Source organism: Capsicum annuum, chromosome 10, assembly GCF_002878395.1.
Source record: "Capsicum annuum cultivar UCD-10X-F1 chromosome 10, UCD10Xv1.1, whole genome shotgun sequence".
Classification (NCBI taxonomy): domain Eukaryota; kingdom Viridiplantae; phylum Streptophyta; class Magnoliopsida; order Solanales; family Solanaceae; genus Capsicum; species Capsicum annuum.
This window is the reverse complement of record NC_061120.1, coordinates 52,052,162-52,066,515: the sequence shown is the minus strand read 5'-3', so window position 1 is coordinate 52,066,515 and position 14,354 is coordinate 52,052,162.

Here is a 14,354-nt window from a genome sequence, read left to right as displayed (position 1 = left end):
TATGCCTATTAAGGAGAGACTTGGGGTTGAGGCACTAGTGGCAGTTATCTTGAATATTTATAGTGAGGTATCGAGGAGTATGATGAGATCATAAGCACACTCTATGATAGAAGTTCTTATTCTTGAGTACCAAAGAAGTTAGATCTTAATTTGAAGAATAGATTAACCTCGCTAACTCGACCATCTATTGAGGAGCCATCGATCTCAAAATCAAAGGCTCTCCCATTGCACATGTGTTATGGATTTTTTGCAGCTAAAATTATCTTGTCGGTCATTATTGCTGTAGATTTGTTTAACACACAGGTTTAGGCCTTGATTTCAGTATTATAGAGATTTAAGGGGGCCATTGGATGATTGTTGTAGATATTGTGGAGATTCCACCCAGGATTTGTACTCATAAGATTAAACTTGAATCCAAGTGTGTGCAATAAATCAAGCATCATCTCATTTAGGCCCACCTATGCAAGAGGTGGTGAAGAAAAAGATTATAAAGTGGTTAGATATGGGTGTGGTTTATCCTATTGCTTACATCGAGTGGGTGAGCCTGGTTTAGTGAATACCTAAAAAGGGTAGGATCAATGTGTCCCTAATGAGAAGAATGAATAAATGGCCATAAGACCAGTTACAAGATGGAGAGTGTGCTCTGATTATCAAAAGTTAATCACTTGGACACAAAAGGATCACTTTACTATGCCATTTATGGACCAGATATTAGAATGTATTATAGGAAGAGAATGGTATTATTTTCTTGATGGTTCTTTGGGGTATAATCATATTTCCATTTCCCCCGAAGACCAATATAGGACCACTTTCAATGTCCATATGGTATGTTCACATTTAAAAGGATGCTAACAGACTTTGTAATGCTCCTGCCACCTTTTAGTATTGTATGATGTTGATATTTTTTTATATGGTTAAGGATACTACAGTGGTCTTTATGGATGATTTTTTGGTTATTGAAGACTCTTTTAATGATTGACTGGCCTACTTGGCCAATGAACTTCAGCTATAAAAGAAGTGTAACTGGTGGTAAATTAGAAGAAGTATCACTTCATGGTAAAAGAGGGGATCATTCTTGGACATAAGATAACAAGGAATGGAATTGAGGTTGACAAGGCAAATATTGAGGCGAATGATAACTTCGTCTATCGATTTTAGTTAAAGGTATTAGAAGTTTCTTGGGTCATGAAGGGTTTTATCTACAGTTAATGAAGGACTTCTACAATTTCTAATCCATTAGGCAAGCTTTCAGAGAAGGAGGTGAAGTTCATATTTGATGATCCTTGTCTCAAGGCCTTGGAGTGCCTTAAGGAGATGGTGATCTTAGCTCCTATTATTGTGTCTCCATATTGGACCCTTCCTTTTGAGATTATGTGAGACTATAGTGGTATGGCCTTAGGAGCTGTCCTAGGAAAGAGTCATGATAAGATTTTTTACCTAATCAATTATGCCAACAAAGCACTAACCCCGCATAGAAGAATTATGCAGTTGCTGAGTAGGAGTTACTTGTGGTGGTGTTTTCTTTGGAGAAATTCTGGTCTTATTTTATAGAATCCATAGTCATTGTACATGATGAACATGCATCTTTGAGGTATCTTCTGCCAATAAATGATGCTAAGACAAGGTTAATTCTTTAGGTACTATTGCTACAAGAATTTGACTTTGAGGTAAGGGACCGAAAGGACATTGAAAACTAGGTTGCAAACAATCTATCCCACCTAGAGCAGGAGGTGATGCTCAAACTACAGTATGTTCTTGAAATTGATGATACTTGAGCGGGTGTTGGAAACATCACGAGACTTAGTCCCCTGGTTTGCTGATTTTTCTAATTATTTGGCAAGTGACTTTGTCCTGAAAGACATCAATTCAGCACAGCCCATGATTTATGCATGAAGTAGGAAAGTTATTTTGGGATGATCCTTACCTATTTTAAGTGTGTGTAGATGGTGTTATTTGAAGGTGTATTCCAGAAGTAGAGATGATGAGCATTCTTAAGATCTGTCAGTCATCTCCTATTGGGAGTCACCATTGTGGCACTCATTCAACCCATAAAATTCTATAGTATGGTTTCTATTGGCTGATAATTTATAAAGATGCACCTAATTATGATCTTGCTTGTAACCAATATCAATGGCAAGTAAATATCTTGCGGAAACATGAGCTCCCCGTGATACCGATTTTTGAGCTTGATTTTTTTAATGTGTGGGATATTGATTTCATAGTTCCATTTGTGAGTTCTTATGGCATGAAGTATATATTAGTGGAAGTGGATTATGTTTCTTAGTGGGTGAAGGTGGCTTCATTTCCCAATAATGAGGTTCAAAGTGTTACATCATTCTTTAAGATGAAAATCTTTTCTTGGTTTGGTACTACACATGCTATGATTAGTGATGGTGAGTTCAATTTTTTCAATCATTTATTTAAGGACCTACTTGATGAGTATGGTCTGATACATAAGGTTGAAACACCTTAACATCGATAGACGATAGGGTAGGTTGAGGTCTTTAATTAGGAGATCAAGTCCATACTGGCGAAGACTTTGAATGCCAACCAAACAGATTGGTAAAGGAAGCTAGATGATGCACTCTGGACCTATTCCCTGAGGTTTTGACCCAAACTTTGTTGGGTTTAATATTTGATAGCGACAGTGTTATACTTTATTCAAAGTACAATTTGGGTGACATTAGTGGGCACCTGTAGCAGTATATAACCGACCCGGGTCACACGTAAACATTTTGTCAGTGACATACAAATCCCAAATTCAGGGGCATATCATGACCTGCATCCGCACATCAATCCAATATACATCAACCATCCCAAATACAATTTTTCTTAATTTTGATTTCTTAATTTGTAATCTATTTCTTGATTCTTAGACTAATTAACAACTAGTATTTAATCTACTTAGTTAATTGATTAGTCTTTGAGTTTGTTTTCTTTCCTAATCCTTTTTTGTGTGCTTTTCTAGTTTTATTTCATAGTTATTTATTAATTCAAGTTTTCAAATATTCAATCCAATTCTCAAGAATATACATGATTTTGGGAGACTTAACCTAACCTAAAATGGGTAGGACAACCCTTGATTCCTTAGTGGAGTTCATTATGGGGATGCAACTAGTAATTAATGAATTTCTAATGTAATGGTCACACATGAAGGAGAGGCTGGAATATTTAAGGTGTCTCACTCCCTAAAATACCTTATGCAGACAAAACACTTACACCATCACTACCTCGTGGATCATCCAACAATATTATGCTCTAAGACCTTAAGAAAAAGTTCCATTACCCTAATCCAATACAAATCAAGCTCCATAAAATATTGTTCGGCCACCCCAAACCCATTTAAAAGACGCTCTCCACCTTAGGTACACTAATCATGATACTAGCATTTTAGATAGTATCACTGCTTCTTTTATGCAGTTTTATGAAAATTACTTTCAAAGGAGGATTCAAGTAGAGTGCCTTACAAAAGTATTCTTGAAGGCCTAATGAAGTTCTTACCAAAGGATTCCAAACTTGTAAATATGATGACAAGTTAAAAAAAGATTTGAATTAAGGTCGAATCCTTTTCAAGGATGGAAGGATGATACAACTGAATTAGTTCTATCACCTCGAGATCTATGCTTCATGGTAAACACTTAAGGACCTATACTTGATCACCTTAGAAAAGTAAGGATATGTTTATATGATATCTTGGAGCATGAGATGAGCTATCTCTAATTATACAATCCAAGGGCCCATTGAGCAATATCAAGTTTGGATAATATCTTGGAGCAAAGAAGGTGCATCAACAAACTGATAAAGTATTGCACAAATGGGCCATTTTTCATCTACAGTAACTTTTAGGCCCATTTGGTATTTAGGGGATCTTTTGGGCACATTTTGTAATAAATATCCCATGGCTATAAATACCTAGGATTTCCTTTTTCTTTCTTAGTTGATAAATAATGATGAGTGATACAATTGTGGATTTTTTTGATCTTGTTGGGAGCTTTATTGATATTTAAGGAATGTTGGTTTTGAGTGGATTAATTTCACTCGGGGTCTTCAAAAGAGTTAGGTGGTATTGTAGAATTTATTGTTTGAGGGTCATTGGTTTAATATACCTTTGGTTTTCTTATGATTCCCTTTTTGTGTATCTATCTATCCATTCTTTTCTTTCTTGTCTTTTGTTTTCCATACTTTATGACATAATTTGTATCATATCAACCCATCCATAAAGTGGAACAATTATTCATTGATGGTGTGATCGAAAATTTGAAACATAAGGGTGGTGACTCCTTGACGTAATAGAATATTCTCTATGTCTGCTTCAGCTTCCTAAGTTCTTGCCTTGCCTCATACACAACATTATTTTGAAATAACTAATGCTTGAAATAATCCCACATTTTAATAGTGCACAAATCTCTGTATGTGTTAGCCACTTTTCTCCTCCACAATAGCATAATGATCTCTAATAGATACAACATAATGGTGTTGATTTTGGCTTCATCCTCCCTTACTTTTCCATCTTGAAATAGTTTTCTAAGTGCCAAAGAAAGTTCTCTCTCTCCTATGCACATTAATATGTTTGAATACTAATGGCTTTGAACTATCGATCTTAGTCACCCTTGTCACAATGACATTTTTGAATTCTTCAGTTGCGCTATCATTAATATACTTCTTGAGTAATTTTACCTTTTCCTTCATTGATCGGTTGTCCTCAATACCTCCATGATTTTGTACTCTAATATAGTGGTGGTTTTTCTTAGCTCTATCTCATCATTCATATGCCCCTCCATGATATTTTAGATGCTCTTGATCTCTTTAAGAGTATGCCCCTTAAGAGTACAAAGGGGTTCCCCCCTTTTTCCCAAATGTTGGCCAAAGATGTCGACAACATCCTGATGTGCCAACTATTGATGTCATATTTTACACTTTTAACCATGAATAAACATGCTTTTTAAGTAACCATTGTTAGATTTTATGGTTCTTTGTGTTTAAATAAATGAAATTGATCCAAGAGTAAAAAATGAGGAAATTGTGGTTAAGTAGATAGTGCGACGATTTAAAGTAATAACTTGTCACATGCCTGATGAACCTCCATACTAATACCAAAATCCAACCTGAAGACATGCATGTTAAGCCTCAGCTAATAAACCACTATACCTATGCCGAGATATCACACCCCGACATCAATCCCAAATAATACATATGTTCAATTTAAATTTTGTGATGATTTGATATGGCAACCATAAATGGATTGGTGAATCATCAGGTGAACATAAGTGGACAGATCCAATTTTAATTTGGATTCAAATTTTCCTGCAACCTATAAATACCTAGTTTATGGCTTAGAATAGGCATCTTTCCATATTTTGAACAATTTTATGTTACTTCTATCCAGTTTGAAAGTTTTGGTGTTTTTAAGATTTCATTTGGATTTTTGACAAGGATAAACGTGTTGAATTTTATCTTTGTGAGAATTCTTCTTTTAAATATGATATATATGTAATGAACTTTGAAGTTTTTTTTCTTGTCTTCTACATATTTTGTCCATTTAGATTTTTCCTATAACTTTTCTAAGTCATTTGTAACTTGCTAGAGCTGATAGTTTAGTTATTCAATAGTTCGTTTGTTTCGTAGATCCAATTTACTATTATAAAGTCTTTGCTGGTAAGGATTCGCTATTGGATGTAAACTTCAGGTTAACGACTTTCCTGCAAATTTTAACAGTTCCATCAGCTTCAGAACATTTATTTTAGATTATGGGTTCTATTGTTCGGGTCCCAAGGCTTCTGGACTCATTTTAGGCTATTGGTTAAAAATTAGTAAAAGTGCCATAACACGACACGACCAGGTGCCCTGTCGTGATGGGAATCTCAAGTCCAACTAGAACTAGGGACCACCGCCGATAACCAATCCAACCATCTAGCATCCTTGAGTCAGATAAATTCCAAACATATAAAAAGATGGTATATAATTGCACAAATCCAGACTCTGGGATAGGTCTATAACTAAGACCGACCGAAACGAGCCCAACTGGCCCAAACATAACCGATAACCATAAACAAACCAAACTATAAGCCAAAACAAAAACAATAATCAGAAAAAGTTCCATAAAATAACACAAAAGGATGGAACAGTGAGAAATTTAGTCCAACGGTATCAGCCCCAATACCAATGCCAATGCCAATACAAAGGCTGCACCAATACTGATCCCACCCATACCAACCCATAGTAGTTCCACATAAGGCTCTGACAAAAATAAAAACAATTTCCATTTGGGACATGTCCCCAACCAGGTCCAAAGACAATATCCATAAACTATTCGAAGTATGTAAGAACATCCATGAACATAAAATGGAGCCTTCCAGAATAAGGAAGCTCCCTGCTTTAATCCAATCGAGCTGATCTTGAAATTTGATCACTAAGTAGGAGGACTAGAATGGCCGGTTCATACACCACATTGGGATACAACCGCCCGAGGATGAGTTAGCAGGTGAAAGCTAGCAAGTAAACCAGCCATATGCATACAAATATATATATATATATAACCATGCTGGAAAAGGGAATTGGGTTTATCATGCATTTGAAATCATTAACCTGGGTATGTGTAGCTTAACAATCCTAGAACCACCCATGGGCTACATTGGTCAAGTGCAACCCCTGAACGGGCCCCGATGCGTGTAGCTACATGAACTGGAGCTACTATAAGAGTAGAGGATTTCTGAGTAACCTTTTCTCTCCATGATACATATGTACAATGTACTTAAAGGATTCCTATGTACATCATAGAATCATAGATGGTCTCTATAACCAACTCCTCATGTCGGCAAACATGATTTTCCCGTATCCATCCATTGGACTCGCACCATCACGATTTGCTATTACACCCTGCCATTATTGCCCAATTAAAACCATTTGCAACAAACCAAACCATTTTTCCATTATTATGAACCAAGGATATTAGTAGTGGTATCATCATACCGACTATAGCTTATATGAAATTTCCTTAGCCAACATTTTTATGTAAAGGGATTTCCATATACCCATATATTACACTATCAAGTTCACTAGGAGAATTACCATGTATCCCACAAGTGTTAGACTTTTATGGATACTTGAGGGATTCCATTGTACCCCACAAATAAATTTCATTAACCATAACCATGACCACCAAATAATTACATTTAACCATTCCAAGCCATTTAAAGCATTTATACCATTTAGGGTTCCATTACCAAACCTTACCATGCAATAGTTCCATTAAAAGTCCAATAATATAGTAAAAGCATTATCATAGTTATTTCATCAAATATGTTGGGGCCATAGTGTTTCTAAAACCAATTCCAATTACCAATTAACCTTGAATTCCCATGCAATCAATCATTCAAACTACTATTAAAGCATGTAAAAACATAATTAAAACATGGGAAAACCATAACCAAGCATTTAATACCAAAACCCCAACACATATTTGAAAACCCCAAAATCATACCATAATCATGCCATGAAAACATTGTGTAAAAGATTCCTTTAGTTGGAACTAATAATGAGGGAGAAGTATTTTACCTTAAATGATGAAGATGATGGATAAAATCACCCAATAATGCCCAAATTGATCACCTTAGTGAAACCCTAGCCTTCCTTTACCCAAAAGCCTTAGAGAGAATCGTAGTCTGATTAAGATAGTTTTCTAAGTATTTAATAATAGAATAATAGGGTAAATAACCTCCAAAGTTGTTTAGATGTTATGGGTCCTTAATAGGCTAACTAGAGAAATGTCCAGATTACCCTCACTTAAACTACGTAAAAATTTCATCATAGGGTACGACTATACCATACCGGTCGTATCCTCCAATATGAGTGGTATCCTCCACTCATACCATAAGTATCCTCCTTGGACCCAATACTATCCAATATATTATTTTATCCAAACTAAGTCGTACCCAAAAATAAGACTAGTACATTTGACCCATACCCCTGGCAGAATAAAATCACAAGAGATTTGAACACTGTCCACTATGCGAGTCCTTGGTATGACTCATACCCTGGCTTACGGCTCATGGTGAGCCACTTATACTCACATTAAAATTATTTTACTTATTCTCACATTAAGTTAAGAAAAAACCTAAACCAAATGACCCATATCCAACCATACGACTTGTACCACCTAAAGTCGTACTCATTCCAGAAACTAATCCAACCCACCAACCAATAGCGGTTAGCATACGACCAAGGCATACCACTCGTACCCCATTATACAACTAGTACCAACCAGTCATATGTTTTCTAGAACCTAGAAATTCAAAAATTTTCTAAGGGTCCCAAATTCACGGTGTTTCAGTCTCTCCCATTAGGATCATTCATCCCCGAATGATGAATAAGGTAGGTAAAAATATGATTTATCCCTCTTAGATGCCTCTAATCTTACCTTTAACAAGGATACAAAGAAATCAAGCAGAGTCATTTGCATTATAAAATATCAATCCAACCATTAACCAAGTTAGAAAGTAAAGATGCAAGGATCTGCTCTAACCCATAACTAAGTTATAAAATAAAGATGTCATCAAGAACACATACCTTTCGCATGCATATCCAAAGCATAAAACAAACGCAAATATTTGTACTTTATGTCTACTTTCTTATCTCACATAGCATCTTCCACCTTAAGGTTCTACCATAGAACATTAACCGAGGTGATATCGCCAAAAACTAAACCTCAACTAGAAGTATAATATGGTCGATTGCAAATATAATAACCCAACAAAGTTGGGGTCGATCCTACAGAGAAAGCATAAATAGTTGCTTCCCTTGATGTAATCGACGAGTAGTGTAGGATAATAAATGGGGGGATTTTGTTATTAATTACAAATAGTAACCAATTCTTTAGTGCTTATGATTTGTAATCAATATGAGAAAAATACAAGTTCTGTGTTTCCCCTGGCTTCTCAACTGCATAAGTTTCTCATGATCAACCCAACTATTCTTTTTATCTACATGCAAACCCTACAAGATAAATCTTATCAACTGTCAGGTAAGTTAGAATATAAATTTCACCCTTTACTTGGTTATTGTTTTAGGGTGTTGCCTGTTGCCCCTTGCTATGACCTCAGTTATGCTTGTCAGGGTTTAATCAAGTGAAAAGATGGAATGCATGGTTATCGAATCCCAAATCACTATTTTAATATTCTTATCCTTATTACAACATTTTTGGTTATTGAATGGATACGAATACAAGTGATCTCAAGCATCTGCAGCTGCTATGAGTTAAGTTATTGTGAAGAAGAATTAAGATACTTGTAGAAACACTAGAACAATTGAGTCTCACACTTCCTGTTCATTGATAATCTACCAGGGTTCCCACAACCATAGCAAAGGAAATTAGCCACTCATATTTGTGAAAGAACCATGATTATCAATGAAGAACATATAAAATCAATTGTACAAGAATAAGATGAATAAACTCCAAAGTCTTTAATTGAATAAACCTAAAAATCTCAAGAACAATTGTAAAAATATGTAAAAGAATGTTTATGTGTGTAACCTAATAAAATATAAACCCTAAGGCGTTTATAGTATCTCAAAATAACATAAAAATCCTATTAAAAATGGTAAAGGTAAAGTTAATTTGGCATTTGGTATGACTCGGTCTTCACTCGTATCCTCAACTTATGAGTCGTACCCTGCCTTGTTGTATCTGTTGTAGTGTCTGATCCTCCCAAGACTTTAAGTCTCGGTTCAGGATATGACATATTTACATCTTTTGTACTTGCGTGTATAACTCGTGTTCTTAACTTGTATCCACCTGGGATTTTAGTCTTTTCATCTCTTAAACACTTATTTTTATGCGACATCTCTATATGAGTCGTACTTAGTCTTTTGACACTTCAAATACTTGATAGTAGCTTAAATTTGGTATGCTCATGACTTCAGTATACGAGTCATGTCCTTTCACACGGCTTGGATGCTTGAGTCATAATTTCTTTATACTTGGCTCCTTGATTTGGCTTTTGGTTCTGTTACCCCTACACTTCAGCATATGAGTCGTATTGAATGATCATGACTTAAGTGTTGACTTGTATATTGATTGAAGTTGGTTTTTTTCAGGTTTTTTTCTTCTCTTTTTGTTCAAGTACTATTGTAGACCTGTTTTACCTATAACTCACAGTAAGGTGCATTATATCTAACAAAATACCCAAAGTTCATACATAAATTTCATGATTTTAAGCATAAAAAATTTTATGTTTCCATGCCACATCAACACCCTCAACTTAGACTTTTGTATGTCCTCAGGCTAACTAAACCAAATACTATTTTCTATCACAGAGTCGATGCTTAAACAAGAAGATCTCCAACAAACCCATGACAGTGATTTTGAATTAAATTTAAATCTTGTTGCTCCCCTCTTACTTTTCAACTCAAACTCGTGTATCAGAATTTTAGCACATGTAGAAACATGAAGGAATTTGATGATAGCATTACATTAGATATAGATACTTGGGTATAGACATAATTTACTTTCATCAAATAATCTAGTAACCTAGGAGCATAACTCATGTGCAGTCATAGCTAAATAAATCCCATTGACTCTTCATGGATAGACCAATCTATTTAGGTATATAATAAATGACTCTCTTTCACAAAAAAATATCACTAGTGGAGACAGAATTCCATAGGCTTGCCCTTATGCTCTTTTCCAAAGTTGTCAGACAGTCGCCGTAGGATCACTATAGTACTTTATTTGGATTGTAACGTAGGCTTGGGGCTAGTATGATATCTTTTGAGATTTATTTAGTGACTAAGCCTCCTGAACACTACGTTATCTCAGGGTCTACTACTTTTGACTTCTTTTATTTCCACCCTTACGTCTCCCTTTTTCTGTTAAGTACATTCTACTTGGGTCAGATGTGGCTTTCTAGCACTTATTTTTCTTATTCTTTTTCTTTTACTATACATTGTACTTTTTTTTTCATCATACCTGCCCTTGTTTAATCTATTTTCTCCTACCCATTATCTTCATACTCATTTTCTTCTTACACACCCCTATAATAGCCACCCTCAACTTAGACAATTTGCTTGTGTTAAGGTGCACAGTGTCCACAGGAGGACCAATGCCAAAACAGGTTCATTGTAAGTTAAATGGGAAAGTGATAGGTATAACCAAAAAAATTGATCTATAAAGGCTCAAATATTTGGATCAAGGGGATTTATTCCTTTGGTGAAGGAATTTTTTGATTAAACGGACTCATGCAACAATGCCCTATGATCATATCATTTTTAACCATCCTAGACCTAGGTAAAAGCATCTGGGAAAGTTCTTGATTCCAACACCACTAGGAACTAGTAAACCTTACACACACTTACACAGAGCTACACTACTAGGTACTAGATTACCAACTATAAAATTATTTTGTTCTGAACTATACTATCCCTAATCCTAATTCCATTATGAGATACTCGATAATTTCACAAAAATATACATATCACACACTTACTTATAAAAAATTTTTGAGGGGGGTAAACAAATTTGATTCCCTTCAGAATAAAGTTAACACCACTTTTCAGAATAAGATTTCAAAAGTCAGCAGTGTTTCATCAATTACAAAGTAAAAATCAAACCAGAATCAAAATCTTCCAATATATAAGAATTTTTCCAAAATCCCTCAATCATAATCAGAAATCAAAAATCCACTGCCATAGGCACGCTAATCTACTCCCTATCTCAGCCACCCATATCAACCAACAAGTCATAACAGACTTTCAGTCTTTGATAGATCTGAAAATTTTGAAACTACTCCCAAAATTTTTGCAATAACCCCCACCCCCAACGAAAGAATGTTGCACAATTACCAGTGTAACAAAAATTAAATAGACTGTGGATAAGAGTCATATCTAGGAACTTAAGGTGCCGGAGCATCAACATTAGAATGTGGGCCTTCAGGTTTGGTCCCACTCCTGTCAGCTACTACCCCAATAATCAAAAATAAATAAACACATGGGGGTACAACATCAACCCCCTTAGTACTAACAATTGGAGACCTCAATCTTCCTGCTCCAATAGCCATCTCACAAACCCATGTCTCGCGATTCTACTCATCCTGAATGATCTCAAGTATGGCTTTCTTCTTAACTCCTTTAGCTTTCCCTTTCTTTCTCTTTTTCTCTTCTCTAGTCCCCTCAACTCGTACGGCCACTGGATCTGCCCAAATGTTAGGCACCTCGACTGTGGGAATCATACACTCCACAACTAACTCATCAACATCAGTTTCTCATAAAACTTAGTGACCATCTTCTTTATTGCAAAAATCTCAGCTCTAACATAGCAACATTAGGCGTCTATCCAGTACCTAGCTGTCAAGTAATCCTTGACTCAAACACATCAAGCCGTCCTTGGACTCGCCTATCCTGTGCCTCAAACTGCCTATCCATCCTAAATCTTACTCCACATTCTATGTGACAAAACTTTAAAGTAAGTCTAGCTAATTTAGTCATACCTTCTGTCCACATAGCCTAAGAAATCAATATCACACCAGGAGACATACCATGTGGAATGGGTGGCATAGACTGGACTGGTAGTGGGGCACTAAAAGTATTTATTGTATTTGTGGGTGAAACCTTAGTCTGTGCACATGCCTCAGTAGCCTCAACTAGAGCAGAGATGTATGTCTGTTAATCTTGTGAAAACACTACCGCCATAGCATCTACATCCTACCTCATAGGTTAGGCCAGAGGGCTGGCCACATCTCGAATCATCCTAATGTCAAACATCCTCCAGGCTTCAATCATATCATAAATCTTGGGTATATCTAACACCCTTACAATTAAGCATATCCCTATCATCATGCAAGAGTAGGCCAGGAATGCCTTCTAGCCCCTACTGCCCTATCACTTAACTCTCGTGCTAGGAACTCACCAATATCAAATACATACTTGACTATGAAACAAGATATCACAGAATCCTAGAGCGGGCTCAGAACATCATCTCCTATAGTAGGACACAACCTGTGTTTGAATAGTGTCCACAAAGATTTACTCTTAAAGTTAAGGATACCCTTATAGATCTATTAAGAATCACCAACACTACCTCAACCCAAGTAGAATACTCACCATGTGCGGCTGTTCGCTCAGCTATCCACCTAAACATTACTATTTTTTCATCAGTACCCAATGTCTAATTAGTGATCTTTGTCATCTCGGCTATTCGGTAATCCATCTCTCTTATGTTGGCCAAAGCTTAATATTCTGGCCTAAATAGAAATCTCCCTATAGTCTGGGGAGAGATATCAACTCTAACTTCTTAAATCATTATAGAGGTAATAGGCTCACCTCCCTTCCATAACATACCCTATGGATACTGCATCTACAGCTCTTCTTTATAAGCTATGTAAAACTCATGAACAAGGACCTAACTATATTTCTCGGGTGTTCTCATCATCTACCCAAATGTGTAATTCCTAAGGAATTCTTTAAACTCGGTTAGCTCAGGCATCCCTGAGGTAGTCATTATCCTCTCTGAATATATCACTCTCTTTATCTTACCACCCTAAAGACGAGACAACCCCGTGTTAAATATCTCCTGCATATCGAGGTATCCCGAATATTCAATGATAGGCATCGGAGTAGGGACCAATATGGGTGTGGGGGGGGGGGGGGAGGTTCCTACCAGTCTATGAGGGTAGTATTTTCATTGAGATACTAAGATTCTTCATATGTAGCCTCTGCTGAACTAGATTCATCATCATCATTATCATCGTCCACAGGTTGTGGTGTGTAAAGAGGGAAAAAAGTTTCATTCTTTCATCTCTGCCCCTTTGGTGGTTATGAATCATAATCTTGGGGAACTAATTTCTCCCCCTTAGATTTAGCAGGTGCTTTCCCTTTGTTCACAGCATTCTTGGATGAGGTTCCAATATATTCTTCTCCGCTGTTTTTAGATATCATTTTTGACTCAGAGAATCTGGTTTCCTTGCTCTTAACCAGTGCTTATTTATTCCCCTTCTTAGCAACTATTTTGGATGAAGAAGTGATCTTTGAAGGCATGATTCCTGTAAATACCCTAATGTTAGTAACTAAGAAAAGAGAAGCAAAATAAAATTTAAAACTTAATTTCAGTGCACTTAGTCTTTGTTAGGTATAAGCGGTGGGTACTGGTCTTATCCACTGGGAACAACTCATATTCCCAAGTCGTATCCTGGATAGTGCATGACCTTTATTCACTGGTCTGCTTATGACTCCTCCTTATTAGTCATATCGTATGGGTACGACTATTGACTAACAATCGTAAGCAACTCAGGAATATTAATTCTATTTTAATTCCTCCCTAGTGGGAATAATTAATGTATATGAATCATATGGTTTATATATGACTT